This window comes from Macaca fascicularis, chromosome 4, assembly GCF_037993035.2.
Source record: "Macaca fascicularis isolate 582-1 chromosome 4, T2T-MFA8v1.1".
In the NCBI taxonomy this organism is placed as follows: Eukaryota; Metazoa; Chordata; class Mammalia; order Primates; family Cercopithecidae; genus Macaca; species Macaca fascicularis.
In genome coordinates, this window is record NC_088378.1 from 159,600,590 (window position 1) to 159,608,593 (window position 8,004).

The window sequence follows — 8,004 nt, forward strand, 5'->3', positions numbered from 1 at the left end:
ATTTCATTTTATATTACAATGTAATAATAATAGAAATAAAGTGCACAATAAGTGTAATGCACTTGAATCATCCGGAAACCATGCCCCCTGACCCCTGGTGCATGGAAAAATTGTCTTCCACAAAAACCATTCCTGATGCCAAAAACGTTGCAAACTGCTGCCTTATAAGAATCACAGTTTTAGGCTGGGTGAGGTGGTGAAGCCTGTAATCCTGGCGCTTTGGGAGGCTGAGATGGGAGGATCACTTGAGGCCAGGAGTTAGAGACCAGCCTGGTAAACATATCAAGACCCCATCTCTAATTAAAAAAAAAAAAAAAAAAAAGAGTCACAGTTTTAGAACAGAGGCTCTCAGCCCTGGCTGCATCTTAGGATCACCTGGGGAGCTTTTATAAAGTATAGATACCCTGACCTCACACCCAGAGGCTCTGATTGAATTCATCTGCTTGGTCATAGCTCTTCAGGTGATTCTAATGTTCAGATAGGGCTTTAAGAACCACTCACGGTCAGGCGCGGTGGCTCATGTCTATAATCCCAGCACTTTGGGAGGCTGAAGCGGGTGGATCACCTGAGGTCAGGAGTTGGAGACCAGCCGGGCCAACATGGTGAAACCCCGTCTCAACTAAAAATGCAAAAATTAGCTGGGCGTGGTGGTGCATGCCTGTAGTCCAAGCTATTCTGGAGGCTGAGGCAGAGGAATTGCTTGAACCTGGGAGGCAGAGGTTGCAGTGAGCTAAGATCACGCCATTGCACTCCAGACTGGGCTACAAGAGTGAAACTCCATCTCAAAAAAAAAAAAACAAAAACAACAACAACAAAAAAACACCCACAAGATTCTCCATGCAGAGTTTGGCAGCCTTGCAAGTAACCACCCATTTGTTCCTCACCACCTCCTCCCAGCATAGAAGTAATTTATGTTTTGCAATTCATCATGATCACTCGTCAGCCAGAGAGGTAACAAAATGTAGGACAGAGTATTGCCAGGTTCAAGGAGAGACCTGGATTTCTAGCCCAACCCCTCACTGGCTGCAAGCCTTTGGGAAAATTAAATCATCTAATCTGTCTAGGCCTCAGTGGCTTCCTCTATAAAATAGGAATTATATTAACATTTATTGGATAGTCTCTTAAGGTCTTTTCCAGGAAAAAAATAAATCTTTGGTTCTAAGAGCTTCTGAAAGATCTGAACTTGTCTTCAGCATCGAATTGCTAATATTGAGTTTTCATCCTTCAGGATGAGCAGAAAATATTGTGAGCCAGTCCATTTTGTGTTTTTTTTCCCAGTATTTACAAATATGGGCCAAGTCTAAAAGAGACTGGCACTCAGCACCCAGATGCCAAGAAGGAAGCCATGACCGTGGTATGTTTGTACTCCTGCTCCGTGCCCTAGAATGTTCCAGCGGGCGCTCAGCCGCTGAGGAGAGAGACTTCCACGCTTAGTATGCCCCCCACTGCCACCCACCATGTTCACAGACATCCTCATCCTTTCACTGCCGCTTAGCTAACCACCCTTCCTCCTGACTCCTCTTCATTTTCCTTTTTTTTTTTTGAGGCAGAGTCTCACTCTGCTGCCCAGGCAGGAGTGCAGTGGTGCGATCTCGACTCACTGCAACCTCTGCCTCCCAGGTTCAGGTGATTCTCCTGCCTTAGCCTCATGAGTAGCTGGGATTACAGGTGCCCGCCATCATGCCGGGCTAATTTTGTGTTTTTAGTAGAGATGGGGTTTCACCATGTTGGCCAGGCTGGTCTCGAACTCCTGACCTCAAGTGATCTGCCCACCTCAGCCTCCCAAAGTGCTGGGATTACACGCATGAGTCAGTGCGCCCAGTTCCTCTTTGCTTTTCTTTTTGGCCCTGGAAAGACTACAGTAATCAGCCTGTGATTATCTTCACGGAGCTCATCCATCCAACCCTACTAACACAAAGACTCCTAAGAAAAACAAGTCCAGTGTTCCAGGAAGGAGAAGGTGAATAGGTCAATTGTTTCCTGAGTCAGTTGCTTAAATTAAACAACAACAAAAATTTTGCATATTCACTTTCTTCCCTGAAAACAAAATAGTTTGGTATTCCCCTCCCTCCTATACCCCCACATGAGGAAGTAATGGGATTAGAAGGCTGAGAGAAGATGGTAAGTTGTTTCAAATTCATAGAGTGTCCTTAATACTATGTTAAAAGTCAAGTAAAACTGTAATTTTTAGGAATCTCTTCACAGACAGAAAAAAAACTACACAAGGACCCCAGGAATTTGGCTAAAGGACACAGCCAAGCCTTCCCATGGTCCAGGTCACCACGGAGAGGCAGGGATGGTTCCACATGCTGGTGTCCCAACTTCAATTCTTCTGCCCACTCTGGACTCCATTTCTGTAATCAGGGAACACCCATCCCTTCTCTGGAGGACCGGTGCAGGAAACGGCTTCGACAGGCACTGGGCTGTACAAGTTCTAGTCCTTTTCCCAGCCTGAATTTGGGAGACTCAAGTGCAGTTGGCCAAGAATGACAGTTATGCTTTTTATCCACAGGGGATTAGGTGTGTTCTGATCAAGAAGAGAGGCTTTTATTCTCTTTTCCAGATCCTTCCCTTGCTACTGGCAAGATTTATGCATATTCCGGATCCCAGGTCTGTCGTCCCCTCACGCCATGTGGAAGTTTCCCAGGAATATAGAGAAACGTTCAGATGTGCAGATGCCACACACTAATTCTCAGAGTTTCTACAGCCATTATGATTAAAGAGATTTTTGTATAGTGTTTACTTTTTTGGTTGGGTCTTTGTTTCACTTTTTTTTCTAATTGAGGGGGAATTTTCAATTGTAGCCATTGTTACACCCTGAGCAGACACAGTACCTTCAAGACAACTTCTCCATCCTTTTGGTTTTATCATATGTGCATTCTAAGGCACCCTTTTCAAAGTTACTCAGGTGTCAACCTCACTGTACAATTCTACAACGAGTAGAACCTGCATCACAGTGAAATAAACTGGTCCAGCTGGTATGATTCAATGGTTCTGGCATTTCCCAAGCACAATATTCCTCTCTTCCATTCTGTCATTCATACCTGAAACTCCACCCTACTGATTAATGACATAACCAGCCTAAAGTACAAATATCCCAGGAGAAAGCAGCTTATTGATGTTGCGTGAGTGATACTTTATTTATCAGACTCTTCAATGCGGCATCCGCTTGAGAGCCGGTTTACAAAGTGGGGAAAAGTGGGCAAGAGCATGGTTCATGCAGAGACGGCCTGAGATAGGGCCCTATTTGGCCAGGGAAGTGTGACCATGCCCTCATGTAATCCTCACCACCATAGCAGCTATTGTTTAATGCCTCCCCAGCCCCCTCTTTTGTTTTTTTGGGTTTTTTTCAAATTCAAAGCTCAGAAAGGTTAACTAACTTACTAAGAGTAGCAGAGATGGCAAATGATAGAGGAGGTGTCTAAATCCACATCTCAACAGGAAGCCAGATTCCACCATGAAATGCCAGTGAATTCTGACACAATCCTACCTTTTTCTTATAACGTCACTTATCTAATCAATGTCGAGAGTTTCCCACTGTCCTGGTGATGAGGCAAAGGGCCAAGAAACACGAAGCTCCATGCAGGACCTGAGCGACTACAACCAAGGAAAAAGTACTCAGTGATCCAAAGAAAAGAAGCCTCTGTGGGATCTCCAACATGCAAACTGCAGTTTTGTATTGTTTCTTTAAAATAATTAATCAGGTCAGTGTGGCTTCCTATTGAACTTACTTGAGGTCTGTAACGGTGCTAATGAAAGGAAATAAATGAATGTTTGAGGATGAAGAGGACATGCTGGTGCCCTAGCATGTAGACTTCCAGAAATGTTCTAAGTCCTAAATTAGTTTTCTTTGATGGATACCTGCCAACTACCTGTTTGAAATTAGACTTTAATTCTTTATATTGTGTTGAAATTCTGATTCCATCCTATGAAGAAAGAGTTTTTCCCATGATCATTCATGCTTTGCACTTGCAGGGGCGGGTGTCTGTATAGGTTAGAACCTGGTATGATCCCTGGAAGAGAATAAATAAGAGCCTAATCCATGTTTGTGGGGAGAGGAAGACAGGCTGAACATGTATTAGGAAAAAAATGTCTGTTGGTTTCAGAAATAATTTGGGGGCCCTTCTGGGAACTACACACCAGAGGAATCCAATCCAGAATAGTGAGAAGATGCAGAGGAGGAAATGAGTTGAAAGTTTTTCAGGAGACCAGAGCTGAGTTTCTTCTGATTTAAACTCAGGATAATTGAGTAAATTATAAGAACTGAGGAATGGCTGGGCACGGTGGCTCACACCTGTAATCCCAGCACTTTGGGAGGCTGAGGCAGGTGGATCACGAGGTCAAGAGATCGAGACCATCCTGGCCAACATGGTGAAACCCTGTCTCTACTAAAAATACAAAAAATTAGCTGGGTGTCGTGACACATGCTTGTAGTCCCAGCTACCAGGGAGGCTGAGGCAGGAGAATCACTTGAACCTTGGAGGCAGAGGTTGTAGTGAGCCGAGATTGCGCCACTGCACTCCAGTCTGTCAACAGTGTGAGACTCTATCTCAAACAAAGAACCAAGGAATTATATTGTGTTGCAGGCATTTTGAAGGTGAGTTGGCGGCAAGATAGCTTAGGCATGAGAAGAAGAATGAAGAAAGTCTACGTTTCTCAATGAAGAAGGGAGACAAGGATGAGATCAAGAATGAATGTAACAGGACCAGAAGGCCAAAGGTGCCCAGGATTGTGGGAGCAGGGCCTCTCATAAAGTCTGTTTTTCTTAATTGGCGAAGAGCTGGGCTCTCTGCCCTCTGCAGCTGCACTTTCCTACGAATGTAAGATTGGCATCTTTACATCTGCTCACATCTCTGTTCTAGGGGTTTCATGGCATTCAAAGAAGTCCTGCAGGCATATTTTTATGGAAATCGATATTTTTTTTGGATATAAGTTTGGTTGCATAAAACAGAGTCTGAAAGTAATAGAAGCTTAATCAAGATACAGGTCTCCTTCTCCCTCATGCAGCAGGGGAAGCTCAAATGGCGGCTGTTCTGACGAGCTGCCCGGGGCTGGACTTACCTATCTGGTTGTTCCATTTTTCCTATGGAGTTGTCTTTGTCTGGATGGTTCTGAATGGCTCACCCCTGTGATTGTATTCCAGCCGTCAGGAAAAAGGGCAAGGGAGGGTCCCTTCCCTTGAAGAGTATGACCCCAAAGTTTCACATAAAACATTCCTTTCCCATCCTTTGACCAAGACTTAGTCTCATGGTCACAGAAACCTGCACGGGAGGCTGAGAAAAGGGGTTGACTTGGCTCACGGTTCTGCAGGCTGTACAGGAAGCACAGGGGCATCTGTTTCCGGGGAGACCTCAGGAAGCCTTTACCCATAGAGGAAGGCAAAGGGGGAGCAAGCCACTTCACAAGCCCCGGGTAGGAGGAAGAGAGGGAGGGGGGAAGTGCTACACGCTTTTAAACAGCCAGATCTCACGATAACTCACTCACTCACTATCATGAGAACAGCATCGAGGGGATGGTGTAACCCATTTATGAGAAACTGCCCCCATGATCCAGTCACCTCCCACCAGGCCCCACCCCCAACACTGGGGGTTACAATTCGATACGAGATTTGGGTGGGGACACAGATCCAAACCATGTCACCCTATTATACCCACAAGAGGTTTCCCTACTCTAGGCCACTTTGACCTAAACTTCTACGTTCTCAGTTGTTACCATACTTGACTTTCCATTTAGATCGCTCCCTAAAGACCCAACTTCAGCTATCCTAGTATAGAAATGGACATATCCCCCTTAAAATTTTTTTTCTTAATTCATATAAGACATTTTTGAAAAAGGAAACGAGGCCGGGTGCAGTGGCTCATGCCTGTAATCTCAGCACTTTGGGAGGTCGAGGCGGGTGGGTCACTTGAGGTCAGGAGTTCGAGACCAGCCTGGCCAACATGGTGAAACCCCATCTCCACTAAAAATACAAAAATTAACCGGGTATCGTGGTGCACACCTGTAATCCCAGCTACTCAGGAGGCTGAGGCAGGAGAATTGCTTGAACCTGGGAAGCAGAGGTTGCAGTGAGCCAACATTGCGCCACTGCACTCCAGCCTGAGCGATAAGGCAAGACTCCATCTCAAAAACAAAAAACAGAAAACACACAAAAAACAAAGAAAAAGGAAATTAAAACTAAGGGAAAAGCAACATTAAAAATACTAACTGGTATGATCTAGTGCTCATTATTTATATAGTGTCAGCTACTGTTCTACATGTTTTAGATACTTAACTCATTTAATCCTCACAACAGTCTGTGGTGCATATGTAATAATTATCAAGATTGTTCTTTATAAGTGAAATAGAAAGAAATCAAGTTTTTGTTTTGTTTTGTTTTGTTTTTATCCTTTGTCATAGAGCATGTGAAAGCAGAGTTGTCATTCAATCCCAGTGATCTGCTCTGGAGGTTGTACTCATTCTCCAGGTCTCCATTCTCTGGGTCTCATTCTCTCCCCGTTCACCAAAACATGAAGACAGGCACTCACGGGGCATGCTTTCCTTGGCTAAGCTGCCTTGTTAGTAGCTGTAGTTGGCTTGGAGGGCATGGCTTCCTGGCAATTCTGCTCCATTCCCAAGTCACACTTCCCATTGTCTAGGCTGTCTCCACCTTTGGATAAGCCCAACTTTTTCTTCGGTTGTTTCAATCTGGCCCTCGGGCAGACCTCGGAGGCCCTGTGTATTATCCCTTCACTTGCACTCCTGATTCTAGGCCAACCATCCTCTACTCAAAAATGAGGCTCCAGCATTTCTCCCCCTTCTTGCCATATCAGCAATTATTCCTTCGCTACTAGACCGTTTTCATAATCTCAGAAACGTGCAGCTTCTTCCTCTTGGCACCACCTCCTTATGCCCCCACACCCGGCTACCACCATTTATTTGCTTTTCTTTGCAACAAAACTTCTCAAAAGAATTTCTGAAGGTCTCTATCTCAATTCTTCCCCTTCCATTCTCTCTTAAAAACACCTCCATTAGTCTTCTTCCTCACTGACCTTGTCAAGGTCACAATGATGTCCCATGCTCATCTCTCAGAACTTTTACTTGATGTATCAGCAGACTTTGACATGGTGGATCACTCCCTCCCTGATACACTTTTTAAACTTGGTTGCCAGAAAAATCTCTTGATTTGCCTCCTGCCTTACTGTTGCTCCTTCCCTGTCATTTAAACAAATTCCTCTTTTTCTCCCTGATCTTTTAATATTGGGGTCTCTTTTTTTCTCCTCTTTCATCTGTCCACTCCATTAGTGATCTCATGGCTCCATGTGCCTTTATTTTCTGACAATTCCTAAGGATATACATTCTGCCTGAAGCTCTCTGCTGAACCCCAGATATCAGCCAGGGTCCACTCAGGAGGCAAAAGCCACAGAGTAGTTTGCACAGGAACAGTTTAATATAACCAGGGACTGGAGTAATGGATGATGGGCTAGCAATTGGTAAAGAAAATGCCAAAGGATACATAAATAGCAGATAAAGGGAGCTTCTTCCATCCATAAGGCTGAGATAGAGTGTTCAAGAAGAGAACAAATCTGGAAGAGGAGGACCTCCACTCATACTCTAGGGCTGAAATCCAGACCTTATTGGAAGGGGTGCAGCTGTGGCTCATGGGAAGGTGGAAAGGTTTGCTGAGCTGCTACACTGATGGTACGAGAATTGGCCCTCTCTGTTGCTGGGGGAGCTGCCTGCTGGTTGGTGCTACATCTTGGAACTTGCTGTAAAGTCTGCTGACTGGTGCTGTGCTTTGGCACTTGCTGCAAAGGTATGGAGGGAAGCCATCCATAAGAGGTGTCTTATGCTGCCAGCTGCCAGGTACCAGCTGCAGCTCACGGCAGGACTTGGGGGCTGCACAGACTATGCACACTGCAGGGGCCTGCCACGAGGCATTCCCCAGGATTGGGAAGATAATCCTTTCCTCCTGCAGCATCCCTCCAGCGCACTCTGCTGAGAAACTTTCACATCATGCCAGAGGAC